The sequence below is a fragment of the Trichechus manatus genome, unplaced genomic scaffold (genome assembly GCF_000243295.1).
Source record: "Trichechus manatus latirostris isolate Lorelei unplaced genomic scaffold, TriManLat1.0 scaffold00083, whole genome shotgun sequence".
Taxonomy (NCBI): Eukaryota; Metazoa; Chordata; class Mammalia; order Sirenia; family Trichechidae; genus Trichechus; species Trichechus manatus.
In genome coordinates, this window is record NW_004444019.1 from 11,174,699 (window position 1) to 11,188,060 (window position 13,362).

Consider the following 13,362-nt stretch of genomic DNA (forward strand, 5'->3'; position numbering starts at 1 on the left):
ATTGTGTTTCCCCGAAAATTAGATGGAATTTTTTTAAATGTAGGAAAGACTTTTTAAATTATATGATTTAGCTAAATAACATAGCATTTGTTCCTATCTTAAATAGTGGTCTTTCTATTGGGGCCAAAATTGATGCTTAAATATGTCTTATTGCAAAGAAGTGCTTACCAAATTATTTACTAGTGAGTATTTTTTTAACTGGACTGAGGTAAGAGTGTGATTCATCCCTAAAGGGGCCAATTTCAGGCAGGTTGTTGCAGTGTGGGTTTGCAGGATAAACTCCAGTCCCTGTACCTGCCAGTGAAATCACTGAAGAACCCACTGGGTGTTTGTAGCACACAGAATGACCACATATCTGGGAGAGCTCACAGAGGTGCACCACCAAGTCCCCCAACCTGTCCCAGATCCCTCAGGGCCATGGCTTTTGCCTTACTATCTTTAGCTGTCAGATGCAGTTACAGAGCCTTGTATGCTGCAGATTCTCAATAACTGTTGGCACTTTGATTATTGCAAAGCTTTCTTGGAACAGAGATTCAGACAAGATCCTGCAGCATAGGATGAAAACAGAGGAAGGGGCACAAGGAGCCAATTCTAAACTTTGCTGAAGTTAGCTTCTGCCTTCATGTAATAGTGAGCCTCCTTGGTCCCTTCCTAAAGCATAAAGAAGATCGACTCTCTTCCTGGCTAGAGGCTATCCACCAATTTAATAACATGTAATTTTCTTTGAATTATACATAACATCTAAATAAAAAATGGAAATCATTGATAAGATGACATTTAGAAAATATTCTTTAAATATTTAGTTTTACACTATGATATTTTAATGATATTCAGATAATAATCAAATACTATGATATTTTAATGATATTGTAATAATGACCTGGTTTTTAAGGGGGTAATTATTACAAAAAATCTGAATATTCTAATACAGTTCTCCATTTTTCATTTTTGTTGAGAAATACTACATCTAAAAAAATAATTTTCCTTCATAAGTTATGTCAAAATTCAAAATTTAATGATTGATGTTTATGGTATAATTACTTTTTTATTGTTATATGTCAAACTGTAGAAATACATTCGACATCATAATTGAGCATCTATTTCAAGGAGATAAGAACTCTTGCACAGTTTACTGAGGGTGGTAAATAGAAGAGAATGTTTGTCTCATAAAACTAGAATCCACATCCAGAAACATGATATCTGTTGTTGCTCTTGTTAAGTGCCGTCGAGTTGGTTCTGACTCATAGCAACCCTGTATACAACGGAACAGAACACTGCCTGGTCCTGCACCATCCTCACAATCGTTGCTAAGTTTGAGCCCATTGTTGCAGCCACAACGATGTGCCAGTTCATCTCATTGAGGGTCTTCCTCTTTTTCGCTGACCCTGTATTTTTCCAAGCATGATGTCCTTCTTCAGGGACTGGTCCCCCCTGATAACATATCCAAAGTACGTGAGACGAAGTCTCAACATCCTTGCTTTTAAAGAGCATTCTGGCTGCACTTTTTCCAAGACAGATTTGTTCCTTCTTCTGGCAGTTCATGGTGTGTTCAACATTCTTGGCCAACACCATAATTCAAAGGCATCAATTCTTCTGTCTTCCTTATTCATTGTCCAGCTTTTGCATGCGTATGAGACTATTGAAAATGCCATGGATATTTGTGTGTAGAAGAGACAAAATATGCAATGGATTTCATGTTTAAGTTCTGAAAAACAGATACCTTCACATAGAACACTTTTTTTTTCTTCTCATTAAACTTTGCTTTAATGGGTTTCAAAATTCTGTGACAGATTTTTGGTCAAGTTGTTCCCATTTAAAAAGTACTGGTTTTAAAAACTAACAACTTAAAACTGCCACACAAAATAAGAAATAAGTGGTCCACAAAACATTCGTTTCCTTCTGAAGGTTTTACGATGCATTGTTATAATTAACCAGTCTTTTACTATTAAACTTAAATGGCCAATTGAGACAAAGAGTTCTGAGACCGTTCTTCCGCCACTGATTAAGACTGGGGTGGCAGGTGTTATGGGTAACATTCATTTAGCCTTCTGAGCTTTCTGAGCAGCCTTTTTGTCTACTGCCTTGATGACACCACAGCAACTGTCTGTCTCATAGTAAACAGCAAAACAACCCAGAGGAGGATAGTCAGAGAAGCTCTCAACACACATGGGCTTACCAGGAACCATGTAAACGATGGCAGCATCAGCAGACTTCAAGAATTTGGGGCCATCTTCTAGCTTCTTACCAGAATGGTGATCAACCTTTTCTGTGAGCTCAGCAAACCTGCAAGCAATGTGAGCTTTGTGACAATCCAGCGCAGGTGCATAGACAGCTGATTTGGTCTAGATGGTTCAGAATGATCACCTGAGCAGTGAAGCCAGCTGCTTCCATTGGTGGGTCATTTTTGCTGTCACAAGCCACATTGCCATGACAGACATTTTTGTCAGAGACATTCTTGACATTGAAGCCTACATTGACCCCAGGCAGAGCTTCGCTCAAAGCTTCATGGTGCATTTCAACAGTCTTTACTTAAGTGGTGACGTTTACCGGAGCAAAGATGACCACCATGCCTGTTTTGAGAACATCAGTCCCCACTCTGCCCATAGGTGCCAATACCACCAATTGGTGCCAATACCACCAATTTTGTAGACATCCTGGAGAGGCAGACACAGGGGCTTGTCAGTTGGACAAGTTGGTGGCAAGGTGCAATCCAGAGCTTCAAGCAGCGTGGTTTCACTGGCATTGCCATCATACAGTTGACTTTTCATCCCTTGAACCAAGGCAAGTTGCCACCATTCCAACTAGAAACTGGCACAAATGCTACTGTATCAGGATTATAGCCGATTTTCTTAATGTAGGTGCTAACTTCTTTCATGATTTCCTCATATCTCTTCTGGCTGTAGGGTGGCTCAGTGGAATCCATTTTGTTAACACCAACAATTAGTTGTTTCACACCCACTGTGTAAGCCAGAAGGGCATCCTCATGGGCCTGCCTATTCTTGGAGATACCAGCGTCAAACTCACCAGCACCAGCAGCAACAATCAGGACAACACAGTCAGCCTGTGATGTTCCTGTAATCATGTTTTTGATAAATTCTCTGTGTCCTGTGGCATCAACGATGGTAACATGGTACTTGCTGGTCTCAAATTTGTGTAGGGAGATATCAATGATGATGCTACACTCAGGTTCAGCTTCCAGTTTACCCAAGACCCAGGCATACTTGAAGGAGCCGTTTCCCATATCAGCAGCATCCTTCTCAAAATTTTCTATGGTTCTTTTGTCGATCCCACCACATTTGTAGATCAGGTGACCAGTAGTGGTGGACTTGCCCAAATCTATGTGTCCAGTGACTATAGTGTTGATATGGGTTTTTCCTTTCCCATTTTGGCTTAGATCTGCAATTGTTTTCACCAACACCTGCGTTCTGGCAGCAAACCCGTTGTGAAAAATCTGGAACCCTTTTATAAGATTTACAATAGGTTAAAAGACAGCTGATAAGCTTGTTTCAATTGTTCACAAATATTAATTTTCACACTTAAAACTTTTGCTCTCTTAAACTTTCCATATCCTTATTTGACTTTTTATTTAGTGCAAAGACTTTTTATAACAGATGTACACTAATTTAAGGAAAATAAATTACCATCTTTTTTTTTCATTCATCTTTTTTTGTTTGTTTTTATTGTACTTTGAAGATTTGCAGAACAAACTAGCTTCTCATTAAACAGTACACATTGTTTTATGACATTGGTTAACAACTCCACGACATGTCAACACTCTCCCTTCTTGACCTTGGGTTCCCTATTACCAGATTTCCTGTCCTCTCCTGCCTTCTAGTCCCTGCCCCTGGGCTGGTGTGCCCCTTTAGTCCCATTTTGTTTTATGGGCCTATCTAATCTTTGGCTAAAGGGTGAACTTCAGGAGTGACTTCGTTACTGAGCTAAAAGGATGTCCAAGGGCCTTACTCTCAGGTTTTCTCTAGTCTCTGTCAAATCAGTAAGTCTGATCTTTTTTTGTGAGTTAGAATTTTCTTCTACATTTTTCTCCAGCTCCGTCCAGGACCCTCTATTGTGATGCCCTTCAGGGCAGTCAGTGGTGGTAGCCAAGCACTATCTAGCTGTACTGGCTTCAGTCTGTTGGAGGCTGTGGTAGGTGTGGTCCATTAGTCCTTTGGATTAATCTTTCCCTTGTGTCTTTAGTTTTCTTTATTCTCCCTTGCTTCCAAAGGGGTGAGACCAGTGGAGTATCTTAGATGGCTGCTCATAGGCTTTTAAGACCCCATATGCCACTCACCAAAGTAGAACGTAGCACATTTTCTTTATAAACTATGTTATGCCAGTTGAGCTACATGTTCCCCAAGACCATGGTCCCCACGGCCCTCAGCCCAGTAATTCGGTCGCTCAGGGAGTTTGGATGTGTCTATGGAGCTTCCATGACCTTGCCTTGTACAAGTTGTACTGGCTTCACCAGTATTGTGTACTGTCTTACCCTTCACCAAAGTTACAAATTGCTATCTTTATACTAACTTATGGCAATAATTTATGAATATCACCTAATAAAAGAAACAATTTCTAAAGAACTTGTAAAGAATATTAAAACATCAAGAAGTCCTAATATTTGGGATTGGGCATAAACCAATCAGTTAACAAACCACATATGTCTATTTGGAAGAAAGACCTAATGCTTAAAGGAAATAATATAAAGGATCGGCTGTGGGAAAATGATCCTAAGTTGAATGTGAAGAACAGATCAAATCAAGCACAGGTCAAATTTTCTTTCCTGTAGACCCTTTAGGGGACATAGTTTCCATTATATTTTATATTTTAATACATTGTCTCTGTGGATTATTTTTAGATCTATTATTAAAAATTATATTTCATTTCTAAATACATAACTTGAAAGGGTTTGTAGCAATGTCATTACATGGAATTTCTTTGGGAAAAAAGAAATTTCAATGGTAACATTTACTTTATAACAGAAATCAATGAATAGCCAGTTAAATATTTCTAATTACTTTTAACTACCTTAAGAACCTGTGTTCCATTCTTATAAATAAACTCAAAGGGTGGATTTGACTTCAGGGAGCTGTGAAAATCATTTGGAGTCCCTTGATAAATAATATATAATAAATGATATAAATAATCAAGGTAGGTAATGTCATTTGAGTTAAAAATAAGATGTAGCTCTAATATTTTATTTGGATGTGTAAATTATGGCATGTGCAGTCGTATGTTTTTATTCATTTATTTACTTATGAATGAACTACCATAATAGCATGAAAACTAGCAAGAAGTCATTTGAAAAAATACTGGCTTTGTTTTAAGATGATTTTTGGTTGAATATTCATCTGGCTTTTGCAATACTAAAAGCAGTGGGTGAATCTCTATGTTAGAGACTTCTCCATGGTCTGTAATTGTTAATCTCAACAGACGCTTTACTTTTTACACATTAATCCTGGAAAACACGTTTTGTAAAGGCTGGGCCTACAGCCACAAGATTAAATCTATTTTCACATTTTTTATGACATGGATAAGAGCAGGTCTGTTTGGTTCACTGTGTATGGCCATGATGTTGTTGTTATGTCCAGTTTAGTCGTTTCTAACTCATAGTGACCCCAGATGACAGAGTAGAACTTCCCCATAGTATTTTCTTGGCTGTAATCTTTACAGGGAGCAGATGGCCAGGTCTTTCTCTTGTGGAGCCTTTGGGTAGGCTTAAACCACTGACCTTTCAGTTAGCTGCTGAGCACATAACCATTGAGCTACCAGGGCTCCTATGGCCATAATAACCTGTTGCCATTGAGTTGATTCAGACTCATAGCGACCCTATAGGACAGAGTAGAACTTCCCCATAGGGTTTCCAAGGAGCTACTAATGGATTCGAACTGCTGACCTTTTGGTTAGTAGCTGAATTCTTAACCACTACACCACCAGGACTCCATTATACAGTAGGTACTGTCTGTTGAGTGGGTGTCAGATGTCAGACACTCACCTTGTCATGTTCAGGTTTCGTGACATTTGAGAGAAGTGTTCAACTTTGGTGAGACAAGAGAGAAAGTTGTGTTTTAATAAATCTTTAGAGACCAGATTACAGGGATACTTATTCATAAAGTGACAATTTAATTTAAATTCATTTATGTATTCGATCAACAAAATGTTTATTAAACACGTACTACATGCCCAAGGGTTCTAAGGATTTGGAAAATAGCTATAAACAAAACGAAGCTTGTATTTTAGTCCAGGAGAATGATAATGATTCCTGAAGATGTTGGCCTTGATTTATGAGCACTCTTTCTGGTTATTGACAAAACATGGATAATGATCCCAGTGTAGTGGAGTCTCACAGGCATAATTTGATGAGATTTAGAAACTGTATCAGAGCAGGGAGTGCCAGTTATCCAGGTTGAGCAAATCTAAACAATTTTGATGCTAACACGTTGTGTACTTTCACTGATGCTGTACGTGGCCAACGTAAGAATGTTTGACCTCCCTAGGTTTCCCAGGAGTTACCAAGTAACACATTTCAGGAGGCCGCTCTTGGATGACATATGCCTTAGAAAATAATGCATGTGAATGGTCAGAACAGGAATGATTATTTTTGGTACAATCTTTAATGAAGGCTAAAGGCTTTGAGGCCCTTTAACTTAGCATTAACCATGTATTTAAAGGGTAATAGGCACAGCATCAGCAAAGTCATTAATTTAGAATCCTTCTTCAGAAGTTGCCTCTAGCCTTTTTTTTTTTTTTTTTTAACCATCCTTCTAAGCTACAGGGATAAAAAATGAGTGAATACTTCATTTATGTACTCATGAATGAGTTTCCACAATAGCATGAAAATATTCCTAGTGCTAAAGAGGTATTTGAAAACTTCCTTTATTATTTTTTATTGTGGTAAAATGTGTAGAACAAAAAATTTGCCATTTTAACCATTTTTAAGTGTACATTTCAGTGACATTAATTACATTCACCATGTTGTGCAACTGTCACCCCTGTCCATTTTCAAATGTTTTTCATTCCTCTAAACCAAAGCTTAGTACTTCTTAAGTAATAACTCCCCGTTTCCCTCTCCCCCAACCCCTGGAAACCACTAATAAACTTGTCTGTATGCATTTGCCTATTCTAAGTATTTCATAGAAGTGGGGTCATGCAGTATTTATCCTTTTGTGCCTGAGTTATTTCACTCAACATGATGCTTTCAAGGTTTATCCATGTCGTAGCATGGATCAGAACTTCGTTTCATGGGTATACCACATTTTGTTTATCCATTCACCTGTTGATGGACACTTGAATTGTTTCCCCCTTTGGGCTATTGCGAATAATGCTGCAGCTAACATTGGGGTACAAGTATCTGAGTCCTTGTTTTCAGTTCTTTAGGGCATATACCTAGGGGTGGAGTTCTGGGTCATATGGAAGTTCTATGTTTAACTTTTTGAGGAATTGCCAAAATGTTGAAAACTTCCTTTATTTTTAAAAGCCATTTGTTTAGTAGAATACTCACTCAGGTTTTACAGTACAGTATCACCTACAGTAGCTGGAATCCCTCCTGGGAGTCTCCCCAGCATGACCTCACATGAACTCACATGACTCTCTTTCTGCCAATCAAACATCACATCGCCAATTGCTGAATGTAAATCTCCCCCCATGACCACCTCAAAGCATTCACAACGCTACACGCATAGAGCACTCGGATGTTTTTAAAAATTGACTTTGGGGAAGAGGTGAGCAGAACCCTCTCTTCCTTGCCCTGTGTTGCTGAAAGTTTGGCTTAAGTGGCTTTCCTAAGAAACTGAGATGGCCCTGGCAGTGAGCATTACTTTTTCTAAATTACTTTAGCTATCCATGATCTTATAAAAGAGTTCCTTTGAACTTATTCCTAAGAGAGTTTGGATAGTTAATTATGGTACAAACGTATGCAGAGTCCTTTGCTGGTCTGTGAGCTCTGCTTGCCAGTTTTCCATCAGCAGTTGGTGGCATTAAGCAGCAGCTGCCTTCTCTTTATCTTGCTTTTCACTTGGAGATTCGGGACCTAAGCCAGGGCTTGAGACTCTTCCCTCCTTCTGCTCCTTCTTATGGTCTTATTTGAAATCCTTTCACATACACACACACACACACACAATATATAATTTATAAATATATCATTTATAAATATATAAATTATACATATAATTTATATATTATATATAATTTATAAAAATATACCTTTTTTTTCCAATTCAACTTTTTATAGGTGTACAGTTTATTGACAACAATTACAATAATTGGCTGTGCATCCCTTAATCAATGTGATATTTCCATCACTGTAAACCCCCCTCTCCCCCTCCCTCCTACTCTTGGTAACCACTAATAAACTTTGTTCTCTATGCATTTGACTTTTCTTGTCTTTTTATGTAAGTGAGATGCATACAGTATTTGTCCTTTTGTGATTGGCTTATTTCATCGAACATAATGTCTTTCACATGTTTTTTCTTTCATATATTTGGGGTTGCCAGACAAGGAGGAACTAAAAAAAAAAAAATTCTCCTCACTCCCCAGTAGCAGTCTCATTTTAGGCCTGATTTTGTATGTGCTTGTATTTTATAAGTCACTCTTTTTGCTTTGAATTATAAAAGTATTCTAGCTTTGTATTCTAAAGCTAGCTCTTAAGAAATACTTCAAACATGGATGTAAAATGATCAGTAGAAAAGAGATGCTACAGTGGTCAGAGGAGAGGGGTATTTATTCATTCAGTATCTATTTGATGAGCATCTACTATTTGTTAGAATCTGTGGGACATAAAAAGATGAGCAAAACATGATTCTACTCCCTTAGAACTTACAGTATTGTTGAGAAAATTGTAATCTTGCCCTGAACCAGCGGGAGTCTGAACTCCCACACAGATTTTTTTAGACCCCTACTATGCCAGATTTTCTGATGGAAACTCTTTGCTGTGAGAAATATTTTGAAAGACTATCACTGTCTCCCTTCCCCAAAAAAGAATCAAGATGGAACACAGAGCCAGAGCTCTCTCCAGAAATCAGGCATCCCTTGTTGTTCCATTCTGCTTCCAAAGGTAATTCCACTCAGAAGCCCCACTTTTCAGGGGTTTCTCTGAGTGCATCCCAAACTTCTTAGTATTGATTAAAAAATAATAAAAACCAGAAAAAATTTAAAATTAACTGAAGGTCAGCTATGTACCAGCAATATTTCATTCAATTCTTACAGCAACCCCTTGATGTAGATATTATTTCCAATTTTCCTCATGAAAAACCAGGCTACTGAATGTCCAAGCTAAGCCAGGACTCAAAGCCAGGTCTAGGTAACTCCAAAGCCACGCACTTTTTAATTCCCAACTTTGTGGTCATCCGCTTACAGGTCCTTCTCTGTGAAGGTGGAATCTTCTCTTGTCAGTGCTGGCTCCCAGTGGGCCCTGCGGAGGTGGCTCTCACAGGTCCCTGTCTTGTCTTTGGTAACTCCCTTGCTGCCTCGAACAACTCTCCAGTCCTCAGGGATTGGATATTGCAGTATTGCTCTCAGCATCATCTCCAGAACCCTCTGGTGCTGGCAACACGTCCCTAGACCTCTCCCAAGGCACTTACTCAAGAAGTGACACCCCTGACTTGGGCCCTCCTGACTTAATACCATAGAGCCGGAGTCTATCACCAGTGTCTCAGACTGAAAAGATTTGGCAGGAATCTCATATTCTTCATGACTACCCTTCCCATGCCTGGTATATAAACTAAATTCTGGTGGTAACTCAGTAAACGTTAACTCAATGTTAGAGAAATAATTCAAACCTGTATCTATCTATCTGGCACCCAAGGAAATGTCTGTCATCGTTCTACAAATAGGCATCTGGGGTGTCTTTTGTCCCATATTAAGGAGCTTCAGACACCGGTTTTGAATCATCGTGTCTTATTTTCATTATTTTTTTATCTTCTCCCTTGCTTTTTACTATAAGTATACAGCTCACTGAACCTTCTAGTAGGTTTGCTGCTTCTAATCTGCTTTGGATTAGATAATGAGATTTTACAGTACTTGTTCGTACTATATCTAAAATGAGTCTACAGGACTCCCAGTGAAGGATTCCTCTATGAATTAGTATATTAGCTTGAATTTCTGAATCTACTTGAATTGATTGTTACCTGTTCTGAGGAAATTTTTTGCTTACACTGTGGCTGTCATCTGCATCATTTTACTTGTGTTGCCGCATCCTTCGAAAAAGTGAATGACAAAAGTATTTTTCCCTCCTTTGTTCCCACAGATTCTAGGCAGAGTTCAAGCATGTGATTTTCTTCATTTTATTTCTTATTTAATCTAGCCATTTTCAGCCGAAGGGGTTTATGCTAATACAACTACTCCTCATTTATGGACTATCTTGTTAGCTGACATTTTGCATTTACGACACTAGTAAAAAATCTACTATCTGACTATTTTGCATGTTCATGATGTACATCTGGCAGTAACAAACTCTGAGATGTGAGGCAACAGTAACGCTGGCTGTGATGGTTAAGGTTATGTGTCAGCTTGCCTGGGCTATGATTATCAATGGTTTGGCAGTTATGTAATGATGTAATTTGGCAATCATACAGTGATGTAATTTGGCAGTTATGTAATGATGTAGTCATCCTCCATTTTCTGATCTGATGTGGCCATCCTCCATTTTCTTGTAACACTGATTTTCACAGAATGACCCGGTCTTTAGAACCTAACCATGTTGATAAGTAAGGAGTGAGTGTACGTAGAAATCTATCTTCGAGGAAATCATAATCATATCAGTGTGGAGGGATATGTGATGTTTGATGTGAGTTGTAATTACTATACTCATAAAACTCCAGAATAATGGTAAGGGATATTAGAGATTTTCTCATCTAGCCCTCTTATGTGCAGATTGGGGAAATGCAAACCATGGAGATGAAGGGATTTGTTCAGGATCTATAGTTAGTAGGCTGAGAGCCAGGATAAACCCCTACCTCTTTTAACACTTACTTCTTCTTCTTCTTAAAAAGCTATTAAATTATTAAATAGCTATTAAATTATTGTAGATTTCCTATTTATATTTTATGAGGAGAGTAGTTAATCCTCCTGTGGATTAGCATCCTGTGGAGGACAAATTAGAAAGCATATGAATTTAGAAGCCAGACAAACAATGACCAAGTACTGTTGTTGTTAGCTGCTATGAAGTCGGCTCCAACTCATGGGGACTCCATGTACAACAGAGCAAAAGGTTGCATGGTCCTGTGCCATCTTCATGACCATTGCTATGCTTGAGTTAATTATTGTGGCTGCTGTGTATTTTGTGTGCCTTCCAACTAGGGGGGCTCCTTCCAGCACTATATCAGACAATATTCTGTTGTGATTCATAGGCTTTTCATTAGCTAATTTTCAGAAGTAGATTGCCAGACCTTTCTTCCTAGTCTGACTTAGTCTGAAAACTCTGCTAAAACCTCTTCACCATGGGTGACCCTGCTGGTATTTGAAATACAGGTGCCATCACTTTCAGTATCACAGCAACACACAAGCCACCACAGTACGACATACTGACAGGGGAGGGAACTGAATACTAGTTCTGTCATTTTCTAGCTGTGTGACACTGGAGGAACTGTTTAATCCTGCTTAACTTCAGTTTTCTCATCCATAGAGCAGAGATCATAATGGTAAACATGTAGAGTTTAGTGAGAAGTAAATGAATTAATACTTTATAGTACTTAAAATGGTGTTTTTCACATTGTATGTGCTCAATAAATGGGTGTACAACAGTTCTTAGATGTCTTCTTCCTCTTTATCAGAAACAGGTAACTTTTTTCCTTTATGCTTAAAGCAGTGACTTTATTGTTGTTATTGCATTAAAATTATTTTAGGCTTATGATAAATCTTGCCAACAAATATGCTCGTAAATAGATTTAAAATGTGTATTTGGTTTTCTACGTTTTTTGTTTTTTTAATCTTGATCTGATTCCCTGCGTGAATTCGGAAGGAGTGAATATAGATTTATGAAGGCATTTAAGTGCCATAGATCCACATTTCTCAAAGCATGATATTAGACCACCTGTGGGGCATCAGAGTCACCTGTGGGGCTGGTTTGAAAAGGAAGATTCTGGGCCTCACTGTAAACCAAGTGAGTGTCTTGAAACAAAGGAGCCCAGGAATCTGTATTTTATTGCAAACTAAAAATCTGATTTTTATGCACTCAGATTTTTAAGAACCAGTGCTACAGATGAATCATCCTAAAGGTCAGATTACTCAACCTAAATATTACTTTAATCATACCATTTCCCTTTTTAAATAACCTTCAGTAGCTCTCACTAATCTTCAGCTAGACAAGGAAGGTCCTCCATCATGTTGTACGAACCTGCCTGTCCTTTCTTGTAGTAAGCTAAAAAGTGGCCTCCCAAAAACGTCCATGCCCTAATAATACTTGTAATCTGGGAATATGTTATCTTATGTGGCAAAAGAGACTTTGTAAACATGCATAAATTAAGAATCTCAAGATGGCGATATCCTGAACTATCCAAGTGAGCCCATGTTACCACAGTGTACTAGAAGAGGGAGTCAGGAGGAGCAGAGATAGTAATAGGAGATGTGATGATGAAAGCAAGATGTTGGAATGATACAAGAAAGAGGTCACAAGCCAAGGGAGGCAGGTATCAACTAAAAGGCAAGAAAGTAAATTATCGTCTTGGATCCTCCAGAACGAACCAGCCCTGCCGACACCTTGACGTTAGCCTAGTAGATTGACTTCAGACTTCTGGCCACTAGAAATGTAAGGTAATACATTTATGTTGTTTAAGCTACTAAATTTGTGGGAATTTGTTACAGAGGCAATAGGAAACATACACCTTCCTTTCCTCCAAATACTCATCTTTCCAGACTCTTGGCTTCCGTTATCTCACTGGTTCTTGGACTTTCCCAGAACTAGCCTTGTACTTTCTCATCTCTGAACTGTGCTCATTTTCACCTACTGGGAATACTCTCTCCTTTGCTCTCCTTTTGTCCCTCAGTTCTATTAACTTTTCAAAGCTTTGAATAAGTCCTTTCTCCTATTTATATAAAAGTCTTCCTTAACCCTCCTAGTCAAGAGTGATTTTCCCCTCTCTGAAGTTCTAAGGTAACCAGGATCTCTGCAATTTATTGTACATCCAATTTGGAGAAGCTGGAGAGGTTAAGTAGAAAAAAATCTCTCAAGTAAGAATGCCTGGGTTTAAATCCTGGTTCTGCCATAACTACCTTGGAGAAATTTCTTAAACTGTAACTCTTAGTGTCTTCATCTGTATCAACTATGTAGGAGGAGCATGAAGTTTAAAGAAATACTCCACCAACCTCAACGTAAAGTGGCATGGTAGCTGAAAAAGAGTAAAGACTCCATATGCGTTGGCATTCACACGAGTT

General features: G+C 38.5%; 1 protein-coding gene and 1 pseudogene across 1 annotated transcript in view; one reads left to right on the plus strand and one right to left on the minus strand.

The window, feature by feature from the left end:
• The window catches only part of KCNQ5 (potassium voltage-gated channel subfamily Q member 5), a 604,670-nt gene that overhangs the window by 90,953 nt on the left and 500,355 nt on the right, over positions 1–13,362 (plus strand). The window lies entirely within an intron of this gene.
• LOC111821427 (elongation factor 1-alpha 1 pseudogene) lies at positions 1,545–3,685 on the minus strand (annotated as a pseudogene).